This window comes from Spermophilus citellus (assembly GCF_964194105.1).
Source record: "Spermophilus citellus genome assembly, chromosome: 1".
Classification (NCBI taxonomy): Eukaryota; Metazoa; Chordata; class Mammalia; order Rodentia; family Sciuridae; genus Spermophilus; species Spermophilus citellus.
The window spans coordinates 264,608,805-264,621,234 of NC_138182.1; the positions used below are offsets into that span (position 1 = coordinate 264,608,805).

Genomic DNA, 12,430 nt, shown 5'->3' on the forward strand with positions numbered 1-12,430 from the left:
TGTCTCTAAATAAAATACAAAATAGGGCTGAGGATGTGGTTCAGTGGCCGAATGTTCCTGAGTTCAAAAAGACAATAACAACAAAAAATGGTACCCCCTCCAAAATAATAATAATAATAATAACGATGATGATGATGTCGGCTTGATTCTTGTTGATGAAAACTTTCAGATTAAATGCAGTTTGCCTCCAAGGGGCCAGATCTGGATTTTGTTTGTGTTGTGTTTTGTTTTCTCATGCTAGGTCAAAGTCCCTTATGGGTCCCCGAGTGAAGTCTTGGTAACTCCTCCATTCTCCTGGGTCATCACCAAGACTTACACGCTCAGGCAAGAGGATGTGAACTCTTCTTTTCCAAAAGCTGAAAAGCTTGTCACTGAAAATATTAGTCAGGCTGAAGACAAAGCTTTGCGAGTTCTGCATAATCAGAGAGCAAGGGAAAGTAGGTCACATTCGGAGCTTGTTCTGTTTAGGGAAGAAAAGAAAAGGGGATGAAGAAGGAAATGTCAGACAATCCAGCTTTATCACAGCTTTTTATGCCAAACTGGTGGTGGTAGAGACTTGAGATCTGACACCATCACTCTCTCTTGCGTCTCCCACAGGTTTAAATAAAACCTTCCTGAGCCGGGCTCAGAGATACCCGACATTAGAAGCCAAGGTAGCCATTGAACAGGATCCCCCAACCGCCACCCCAGCTCTGGACTTTGAGGAAAATTTCAATTGCTGCTGAATTGGGAGACAGTATCTGGGGGCTTCTCTGGGGTAGGATAACTCATCCTGAGTTGCTGTCATCCTAATCCCAGGTCACCCCTAGCTCCTAGTTCCCAATTCAATGGCTGCTATGTTACTGGGGGTCAGGAATTGTAAACAGAACCGGAATTCTCATCAGGTTCAGAATCTAACTCCTCTGGTCTTTAGGGTTGTGGGATTTCTTGGACCAGGCCACATTCCGTGAGGAGGATGTTAATAGCATGCAATGACCACCTCAGAGTAGCCTGATCTTAATGGAACCCAGCATTGATCCCCACACTCAGGGGTTTGGAGGGATGCTTGATTTTCATAGCACCAAACCAGGGCAGTTTTTGTGCTGTAGCTATAGCTCACTTAGAGCCATAACTTGAGGAAAACCATCAAGATGCCATGAATGTCCTTAGCTCTAGGTTTTGCCTTCTTTTTCATTTCTTTCTCTTATTTTTTTTTTCATTTTTAAGTGCACATCATTTTTTTGTTTTGTTTTGTTTTTTGTTTTTGCAGAAACTATGATGTGGCAAATTTGCATGCTTTTTTTTCTTTCTTTTTTCTCTTTTGTAAAGAAGCATGTATGATTGAATCCTTAGGGAGGATTGCTATTTATGGAAACACTGCAGTGATACAATTCGTAAAGGAACAAATCCTTTGGTTGTGCAAATGAGAACGATTTAAGACACTGCTTGGGGATAAGTCTAATGTATTTGCTGTTCATAAACTGGGAACCTCTGTGAAAACACATATAGTTCTGCTACTCTGTATTTGGCAAAAGAGGAAATAGAAAACGATATAGGGACCATCAATGGCTATTTTAAAATCCACGTTAACTACTGAGAACTCTCTGGGGATCTCAGTCTGTGCGTGGATATTGCAATCTATCTTGGTGTTTATCTCATGCACAGCCCTCCAGTCATCCTTGAACTTATCTCAGCATCACCAGTAATGTGGAGTCAGTGTACATCATACCCCGGGCACTGAGTCGAATGTAGTCTACCACATCCTGGGCTGATGGGGGTATTTTGGCAGGACCAGGGCCACCAAAGTTGATTGTCGATTTGCATGGTGTAGAGTGAAGAGGGCCTGGCAAGTCTGCTGTTGGACTGGCCAGGGTCCATGAACAGGACCTCTAAGCCAGCAAGTAGGTGAGCACAGGTAGTGGAGCCAGGTCCAGGGCTGAAAACTATGAGATCATTTCCTCACCGGCAAGAACAAGAGCAGTAGCTCACGAGGCTGAGGCCAAGTGCCTGCCAAGTTAAAGCACAGTGAGGGCAAGAGTGACCAATGGCCTTCGTAGGAAGACCTGGTTCCTTCACTCACTGAGTGGACTTCACCTCCCTGAGCCTCCCGTTCTTCAATCTTTTAAACAAGATGCTTAGATTAGAGGAATGTTTTTCAAACTTACTGTTTGTTAGGTACTGGAATCCTTTCTTAAACCAAAGTTTTGATAAGGAAGTCCAGTGTATAAATCAATAAAGGCGAGTGGGCCCCCATTCAGTTGGCACTACAGGGAGGATCAGGATTGGGCACCTGAGCCCCAACTATGTTGGTCTCTCTCTTACACATCAAGGTGGTCCCCTAATCTTGCTGGAGCAGCATTAGAAGATAGTAGATCGGATAAAATTTTAAAACCCCTCCTATTCTAGAAGGTTGGTCAATAAGTCTTTGGGATTAGTGTTGCCTTTTTTCATGGTTTCCTAGACACTTCAGCCTGGAGGACCTTGTCTTATTTTTAGAAGGGCCACATCTGCACAGAGTCAGGCTCTTTGTCACTCACAGAAGAGCCAGAAGTTTCCGCAGGCCAGCTGAACAACCAGAGACAGGAGGTCATGGCATGGACCTGTGTGCTGTCCACTGTCTGTTGGAGAAGGTTCTGAAGTGCTGGACAGCCCTTCCGGTCCCAGCCTTCTCATGACTGGGAGCAGGACTTTGGAGGCAACAGGTAGGCCTTGAGATTCACAGATTAGGAAGTGAAAGCTGTTGAGAAGCCGCCAGGCAGGAACACCAAATCCACCCCACACTCAGAAGTCTCCCATCCAAGCAATATGTAGGAAGGAGAAAAAAATAAGGTAGAATTTCATGTACCTTCCTGCAGAGACCATAAACTGGTTCCAAAACCAAATCAAAACGGGGTTAGTAGCCCCCTTAGGCTTAGTCATGAGACAATGGGAAATGATTTTATTCTAACAATACAGTAGCAAACTTGAGATCTCAAGACATATTCAGTCCAGTCTAGTGGGGAAAAAAAAAAAACCCTCCAAAATTGGGTATTAATACCTAAATTGCTGTCCCAACTCTGCTCCTGGCTGTGTGACTTTGGACAAGTTGCTTGGGCTTCCTGTACCTGGGTTTACATGTCTGCTCTACTGGGAGAGCACCCCACTGTGGCAAGGATGCGATGAGACCATGTGATGTTGAGAGTGGGCATCCTGCTCCACAAGTGACAGGAATACAGCTGACAAAAGTGGATACCTGGGGGACACCACCGAGCCCCAAGGGCCACCCTGTGTCAGACTCCTGTTATCCTTAGCAGGTCATCCCTCCTTTCCTAAGTCTCCAATAGCAGCCACGTGCCCAGGGCAGTCGGAAGCTAGTTCTCTCCAGCAGCTGAGCCTGGGGCGGGCTATTTGGGCTCTGTGAGCCTGAAGTCTGCCCGGATGCCTGCAATCCTGCTTGGCCTGCAGGTAGGGGAGTAGTTTGTATTTCAGCACCACCCTACGCAGAGAAGAAAAACCAGCAAGCCGGGCCAGCAGGAGATTAAAGAGGAAGCCTGAGGAGAGGAAAGGGTGAGTCAGAGACCTCAGGAGGGAAAGAAAGGGCTCCCTCTCCCCTCTGCCAAAAGATTGGTTATTACATAAAGAATACATATTCATTGTAGAAAAAATACAGGAAGTAAAAGAAAATAAAAACTACTTGTTAGTCTCACCTCACCTCCAGAATTAAGTGGCTAATGTGTTAGCTCCTTCCTGACTTTTTACATGCACATCAATTAAACTATACATAGACTTTTAAAAATGAAAAGAGATCAGACTGGGTTGAATGCTGTTAAATGCTTAACACTGGCTGGAGGGAAGGGACCGTCCTGACTGGTAGCACTCACCAATGTCCCTGGGGTTAAGTTTCCACCATCACTGATTTCAAACTATCAAAATGAGACGTTGGGACTGTAGCTCAGTGATAGAGCGCTTGCCTCGAAGCTATGAGGCCCTGGGTTCAATCCTCAGCACCACATAAAATAAATAAACAAATAGAGATATTGTGTCCATCTATAACTAAAAAATAAATATTTTTAGTTATATATAAGTAAATAAACATATAAATATATATAAGTATATAAATATATAAATAAGTAAATAAACATTACCAACATGATTTCAACCAACTGTTCCTGAAAATCAAACAGGTAGCTCTTGAACCAGCAAGAACCAAATCCAACACACTGCCAAATAAATTTCTTTTTAAGAGAGAGAGACAGAGAGAGAGAGAGAGAGAGAGAGAGAGAGAGAGAGAGAGAGAGTGAGTCTTTTAATATTTATTTTTCAGTTTTCGGTGGACACAACATCTTTATTTTATTTTTATGTGATGCTGAGGATCGAACCCAGAGCCCCTGCGCATGCCAGGTGAGCACATAACCGCTTGAACCACATCCCCAGCCCCTAAATTTTCTTTTCTAATTAGTCTTTATCCCTCACAATATAGTGCAAAAAAAATTCTTTTTTGCCTAAATTTTGGAAAATTGTCATCTTTATCAGGTTACTTTTTTTGAGTCAATATTATTTCCTTTGGGAATTTGGAACGGAGTCACAGTCTATTCAACCAATTTTAAATAGTATCCTTTAGTTAGAATATGCCTATTTTTTATGTTCCATAGATCCTTACGTGAGTGGGGAGTGAATCCATACATTTTTATTAGGTGGCAGGAATAGAAATGTAGTTGGGAAAAAAAAAATCAGATTAATGAGATCAAGCAAAAGAGTGTGGCGGCCTGGAACAAATTCTCTAATCCATTATCTAAGGATGCCTTTGACTTAATCAAGACAATTTTCTCCTTTGCAGTCCTTCACCTTGGCCCATCCAGCTCAGTTCTAAAATTGTCACTCATTTTCTTTGGCTTGTCCAATGGAAATTGGCCCCTTCTCTAGCCTGTCTCCTGAGAATAGGGTTGCAACTGTTTGGCCCAAGCGAGGCCTCCTAATCAAATCCACGTTTTCCTTTGTCAAATGGGAGCTTCAGGAGATGGGATGGGATAGGGGGAGGGAAGAGCTGTGCTCCCAAAGCAGTGTGCATGTGGAGCTGTCTCCCTGTGGGCTCTGGAGCAGGTGGACCATTAGGTCTGTGGTCAGGTCTGCTAGGTAGAAGAAGTGGTTGGTACCAGAGGTCTCTCACAGAGGTTTTTCTTGCCCTAAAAGAGCTTCATGAGCTTCCAATAATGAACCTGGCTATTGAAAGCCCAGTGAGTTTGGATAGAATTTCAGACTCAGACCTCATGGATGTAGGGAGCAGTGTGCTGTGGGTGGTCTTTGGGGAGGTGGTGAGCTCCTGCTATGTAAGAAGGAGAGACTTAGCCTCTCCCTCTGCTGGGGTCACCCGTGTGAACAGAGGAAGGCATGGAGTCTGGTTTGGAAGACCTGACAAGAGGGCCATATGAAGACTTCCAGAGTGTCAGAGACAAAATGTCAGAGCTAGTGTGATAAGGTGCCTTTCACTGGGTGAACCCCTAGGTCTCTCTGGTCCCCCGGGTCATCTTTGACTTCTCCTTCCCCACCAACCTAAGTGGCCCCCAAGACTGGTCAGCTCTGCCTCTGAAGTGGCCAAGAAGCCACCCCTTCTCATGGATCTTAATGCCACTCCCTAGTCCATGCAGAGAGCTCCAGAGCTCTGAGGAGTGTCCCCCACCAGGACTCGCCACTGTCTGGTCCCACTCAGCCCAGAGACTTCCCAACACATCCTGACCCCATTGCCCACACTACTAACTAAAAAATCAGTTAACCAACAATATATGTTCACAAGCATCTGGAAAATCCAAAAATGGGGAGATGAAAAATCACTCATGAACTAACTTATCTGAGATAAAAACAGTTATTTCAGTGAATATCGTTCCAAGAAATTGTTTACACTTGTAAACAAAACTGACATGCAACCAGAACTACTTTGTTACAATGGTGAACCTTTCCCCATATTTGTACTTTTCTGAAATGAAATCTCGACTCTGGCTATAACATTCTCCTGCTTATAAATAAAACCATCACCAACCCACACTCATTGTCTACGTGAGGAAAGTCAAACTCTCGGAAAGGTCAAACTCCAGATGTCACCTGCCCCTACCTACAGCTTCAAGGTCACCCTCTGTGCTAGTACATGGTGCCTGTCCCAGGAAGACACCACCTACGTGTTCACTAGGACAAGGCCATGCCAACTGAGCTTGTGTAAAGATGCCAACCACCCTGGTTTCCAGATCATGAAACTTTTTTATCCTTTAAGGTTCATCTTAAGGAATTTATGTCTGTCCCTAGGAAAATAGGAAATTTCCTGAAGGCAAAAAGAATGTTTTCATTTTTTACTTTTAGCAATTGTGTAATGCCTGGCACCAGGTCCTAGGCACTCAGCAAATATTTATGGAATGAATTGGCCTCAATTTGGTGTGTCTGTTTTCATCCTTTTGCTGGTTTCTCGTGTTTGTTTTCATCAGGGTCCGTGATTGATCTGTATTATATATCTTTTCCTCCTTTTCTGCCTTGCTCTGCAGGGCTAAGAGCCTCTAACTCAGGGCCATGCATCACTTGGCTGTGTCTCTGCTGGTGGGTTGAAGAAGTTATTGATTTCTAGTGGCTTTGCCATGGCGTTTCGAACCTCTGAGAAGCAAGTTCACTTTTCCAGAGTCAACAGACCAGAGTCAGGCCACCAGCTATCTTTAGAAGAGTTGATTTAGAGGCTTTACGGAATTGCGAGAAGGTAGAAAGTTTTCAGAGTGGGAGTTCCAGCCTCAGATCCAGGGCCCAGCTCAGTAGTCCCTGTAGGAGAAGGGAGCAGCAAAAAACGCTGAGAGTGTGTGGGTAGCGTGGGTGCTGAGGGCCCAGGGTTCTGCCCATGGCTTGTGGGATTCCGTGTCTTAAGAATGCCCTCAGGGCTCTGGCCTCTGCCTGTTCCTGTGTTCTACCAAAACATGCATAACACAGTTCAGACTCCATGAGATTTGTGTGTGTGTGTGTGTGTGTGTGTGTGTGTGTGTGTGTGTGGTTTTGAGGATGTTTAAATATGGAGGTTTTGCCAGAGGGAGGAATAAATTTATTTCCCATATTTCATCAACAAACATTAAAGCAGAGCTATTTTTTTTTTATTCAAGCTCAAAGAAAGGAAAAAGTTAGTGTCCACAGAGAAATCAGATGAACATTTTATTTCTGCCCTCTGGGATAGAAATAAAGGCAGGTAGATCTGACTTTATTGCTATGAATCTCAGAAGTTTAAATTTGCATATCTGTCTCAGACATTCCCATTTAATGGAAGCGCCAAGCACACAGCCACAAAAATAACAGGATGTTTTCTGGATGCAAGTTATTGAAATTTAACCTTAACCAGCTTCAGCAGAAAAGATACTAAGTGGTTCCTCAATGTCCTCATGTCATCAAATCCTAATTTCATCTTCTCTCCCCCTGCGCTAGCCTCAGCATTAAGCTTCATCTTGGGCTGGTAACCAGATGGCAGCAGCAATTCCAGGCACCCCACTCAGATCCAATGACATCCAGAGCAAGAAGAGAGACCATGGCTTCTTGGTGCTTTCTCTTAGGAGTGAGGCAAGGTCCTCCAGAACACCCCCAGAAGTTAACCAATATATGTTCACAAGCCTCTGGAAAATCCTCCCCTCGGGACTCCTTGGCCAGCATGGGTCACTTGCGTACTCCTGAAACCTTCACTGGTAAGGTCAGGGCATTAATGTTGATCACAGAGGCCCAGCTCTCAAGCTGAGGCACCCACTGTGTCGAGGAGGATGACTGGATTCCCTGGTACAGGGTAAATGGTTTGAATCGGCCAGGAAGGTGATCTCTAAAAACTCAAAATAAGCTTTCATAGAGTTGGTTGCCAACTGTATTCTCTATTGGTTTTTAGTGTTTTAACTGCTTAACCTCATCGAAATAAAATCTTGCCCCAAAGAATAAGCAAATGAAACTAACCAAATCAGCACATCTGCTGAAGTTGAAAACCTGTGGAACGCTGAAGTTTGAAAATGGCTTTAGATAACTTCTTTGATTACTTCAAACAGTTTCCTATAATCTCCTTTCATCTATGACAAAGTTGTATTATGTGGGACAGACATGTCCTTGTGTCAAGGGCTATTCCAAGAGATCAGCTGACCATAGGGGACCAGTATTTACAGGGTTTGGGCAAATAGGGGCATTCAGGGAAGGCAGCTGGGCTGGGAGTAGCAGATGAGACCAAAAGCTGAGATGACAGGGAGCCAGGAAGAGAAGTTCCTCTGTGTGGGGTGGGGAGCTGTGACCTCGGAGCTGACTCACTTGCTCTCTGCCTGTGCAATGTGGGTGGCCTGGCCCTGGGTGATACTGGCTTCCAGGAGGAAGTGAAGATCTGCTCTGCCAGGGCAGAGATGCTTCCATATGTCACATAGGGCAAACAAAGCATGCAGGTCAAAAGCTCTAAGAGCTTCATGGAGAGGGTGTGGATTGCCACATAAAATAACAGATACCCAGTTAAAATTTGAATTCCAGATAAATGAATAATATTTTAGTATATGTATGTTTTGAATATTTCAAGGATAATATTTGCAATATTACAGAGATGCTGTAATATTTGGGATACACTTATATTAAAACATTTTTGTTATTAATCTGAAATTCATATTTGACTGAGCACCATGTGTTCTTATTTGTGAAATCCATCACTCCTACATGGTGGGTAATGAAATATCTCCTGAGCCAGTAGGAAGTGGGAGAACTGACTTTCTTCCTGTGGTCCCAGTGTCAGTCCAAAATCATGGTATTTCCAGATCCTCCCATTCCATTTGACCAATGGTTTCCAGAGTCTTGTCACATCAGTTACCCAAAACGCTCATTAAAAATAAAGATATATAGTTTGGAGATTCCTCAGAAAACTTGGAATGGAACCACCATTTGACCCAGTCATCCCACTCCTAGGTTTATACCCAAAGGATTTTAAATCAGCATACTACAGTGATGCAGCCACATCAATGTTTATAGAAGCTCAATTCATAATAGCTAAACTCTGGAACCAACCTAGGTGCCCTTCAGCAGATGAGTGGATAGAGAAATTGTGGTGTATATACACATTGGAATATTACTCAGTCTTAAAGGAGAATGAAATTACCAGCACTTGCTGGCAAATGGATAAAACTGGAGAATATTATGCTAAGCTAAATAAGCCAATCCCAAGAACCAAAGGCTGAATGTTTTCTCTGATATGCAAATGCTAATTCACAAAAAGATGGGGGAGGGGTAGAATAGAGAAACTTTGTACTAGACAGAGGGGAGTGAAGGGAGGGGAGAAGGCATGGAATGAGAGTAGAATGACTCGGACATTAGTACCCTATGTGCACATATAATCACATGACCTCTGTAATGCTACATCATGTACAACCAAGAGAATGAGAACTTACTCCATTTATGTATGATGTGTCAAAATATATTCTGCTGTCATGTATAGCTAATTAGAACAAATAAAAATTTTTAAAAAGTACAGATACCTGCATGACACCACATCTCCCAATTCTTGTGAATCAGAATCTCTGAAGATCAGATTTGGCCTGTCTTTAATAGGCTCAGGTGATTCTGAGGCTCAGCCTGCTTGGGACACCACTTCAGATTTTAAATTCCTGAGGTTGAAGATGTTGCTTTATTTACTGCACTCAGTAAATATTTGCTGAATGAAGGAATGATTCCTTGCCATCTTAACCAGTGCTTATCTTGGAGAATCTGGGAAGACCTGAAGCACAGGCCTCTTCACTTCCATTTCTTTTCTGGCCTTGAGACACATGGGAAAGGATTGGGGGGAAGGTGTAATGGAGCGTCTTGGAGAACAGTGGATAAAGCCAGGATAACAACAGGACTGAGCAGGAGAGAGGGAACCTGGGCCTGCCAGGCAAGGGGGCAAGAGCATCTATGTTGGAATACAGGCCAAGATTTTAATCGCCTCCTCGGGCAAAAAGACTTGGGATTTCAAGTTGAGAACAAGTCTTCTGTTATTTTCACATGACTCCTTTAGAATCAGACTTAGCACAGTACACGTGCTCAGGACCACAAGGAGAATGCTGCTGAACTTGGAGTCATCCAACCAGGGCGCTTACAGCATGTTGGAAGTGCTTCCACGGGACTTGGTGGGTGGCAGGTAATGGCCACTTTGCTCATCTCAGTAATTCCCCAGATCATCGGTGCACCAGGGAGCAGCCATCTCTCTGTAGGGTTCTGCAATGGCCAGACAGCCTCCATCCTGAAACTGAAACCCAGAACCTACCACTGCCCATGTTCTGTGAAGAAAAACGTGCCCCCATGCCTATATTTTCTTGAATACCAGAACTAAAACGGTTTTCGTTTTTAAAAATTTTTATTTTCCATTTTCCTGGAGGGAGACTTTGCCTAATGGACAAGAACCTGCCTTTTATCTGAAGAGAGTGTTTGCCAAGTGACGTTACGGGCACATGGGGCTCTGTCAGTGGCGTCTAGGGTCCCCTCTCAGTGTGTTCCCTCATCTGTGCAACAGGGATGCCGAGCTCTGGGAAATGCCGGAGCTATCTGGAATTTCAGCAGCATAAGGTTCCTCAGTGGGACACTGGGTCAAGAGCAGAAAAGAGAACATAGATTCCCTTGGCTTTTCTTTTGTGACTCTAGTTCTGTCCCTCCTGTCCTCACCTCCTTCAGGCACTCATGCGCACCATTCTGAGCAGATCAAAACAGCTAGCATGTGCCCACTGGGAGACTGCTTTGTGGTCCCCTGTAGTTATGTCCCCTGTAGTTAGGCCTCCTCTGCCCATCTGTGCTCCTGGTTCTGAAGTTTGTCCTCTGCATCCTGCCCGCAGGGAATTCAGGCATTGATGGGGTCAATGCAAACATTATGTCCACTTAATAATTGTGTTCCTGATTGAAAATCAATGACTGAGCTCTCTTGCTGGTAACAAGAGAGTGGATACTTTTTCAACGTGCTAACAGAATTCACGATTCTAAGCCGAGAATCCTAAAGATAGGAATGATGGGAAACTTATCAAGATCAAGGTCACCTTATAGCATCTTTCTATGTACCAATGGCTTTCCCCAGCAATATTGCCCCTCACCTCTAATCCCCAGTACTGGGTCATTGAATCCAGAGGCCCTTTTTATTTTTTATTTTGAGACAGGGTCTCCCTAAGTTGCCCAGGCTAGCCTCAAACTTGTGATCCTCCTGCCTCAGCCTCCCAAATAACTTGGATTATAGGTGTGCACCACCACACCCAGCTCCCAGCCATATCTTGTAGCTGTGCACATGCCTCTGCAAAGCAGGATCTTAAATGATGATAGTCCAACCTTCTACTTTCCCACAGATCCCTCTTGAGGGCAATGTGGAACACCCAGAGTAGAACTTACTTAGGTCATTTTCAGTTTAGTTCGTCTCTGCTGTTGCCATTCTTGTTTCCTTCTCTGTACTTCATTTGTTTCCCACCCCTATGAAGGACCAAGAGGGTGTCTGAGTAGCTGTGGGGCTCCTGAGGGAGTCAGGGCTAGTGTATCTCAACCCTCCGCGGTCATTTCTTCTCCTTAACTCTGAGTTCATGAATGGAAGAGGTCAAATGAGGACTCTTCTTTCTCTCACTCCCATGGACTTTGACATGCTTTCTCATTGTCTGAGTCTTTCCCACAGGAAGGATGGGAAAGGGGGAGCCTCCCAGAGAGGCACATGGCTGAACCTTTGTGCTCTGTGATCTTGCCTTTTCCTCTGAGGATTTTCTCTGCACCAGGAGCTCTGGCCAGAGCCCTGGAACCCTGCAGTCCAGCCGAGGCAGGGAAGGGCTGGAGCCTGGTCTCCACACCATTTAGGTCCTTGCCAAGTAGGAGAGTGGATGGGGCCTCAGAGGAGACACCAGATTTCCAAATACTGCACCCTCCAGACAGGCTTCTCCCACTTCGTGAAACTTTGGTTCTTTCTGCTGCTCCAAAGAGTCTTTATTTACTAGGATATATTTCTTCTTTTCTTCCAAAGAGCTGGACTAGGGTTATAAGCACATGAATGTAAAACCACCCCTGGGGCTCCCCTCCTCCCTTTGTCTTGGCAGATACTCAATATCTGATAAAGCAATTTGGCCCATCTCCTCTGCAGTTTAAAACATCCATGTGTTGTGTGTGTGGTTCTTAATGAGGCCAGTAACTCTATCCCTGACTCACTAACTCAGCTCTGAAGGCCGAGAGAATGCCGGAGCTGGAAGGAAACTTTGTAAAACCACCTCATTTGGCAGATAAGGAAACTGAGTCTCAAAGATTTTAAAGGACTTGCCTGGAGACCTGTAGCTAGCTAATAGCAAAGGGCATTCCTGACGATTGTACATATTTAAGTTTTGTTATTAATAATGAGGTCAGATCTTGTACAGTTATATCCTAAGAATTTAAATACAGTAACTAGATTAGGTACCAAAGAGTCTCCACACAGAAACATCTGAACAACATGATTACTCTAAAAGGATTTGTACAAGAACCATTC

General features: G+C 44.3%; 1 protein-coding gene across 7 annotated transcripts in view; it reads left to right on the top strand.

Moving 5' to 3' along the window:
• The window catches only part of PDZD2 (PDZ domain containing 2), a 354,642-nt gene that overhangs the window by 101,366 nt on the left and 240,846 nt on the right, over positions 1-12,430 (top strand). The window contains exon 2 of one of the 7 annotated variants that reach the window (XM_081301025.1): positions 242-324. The exons of the other annotated variants lie outside the window; for them this stretch is intronic. The gene's annotated coding sequence lies outside the window, so the exon portion shown is untranslated. The remainder of the gene's footprint in view (positions 1-241; positions 325-12,430) is intronic. 7 annotated transcript variants of the gene reach the window in all.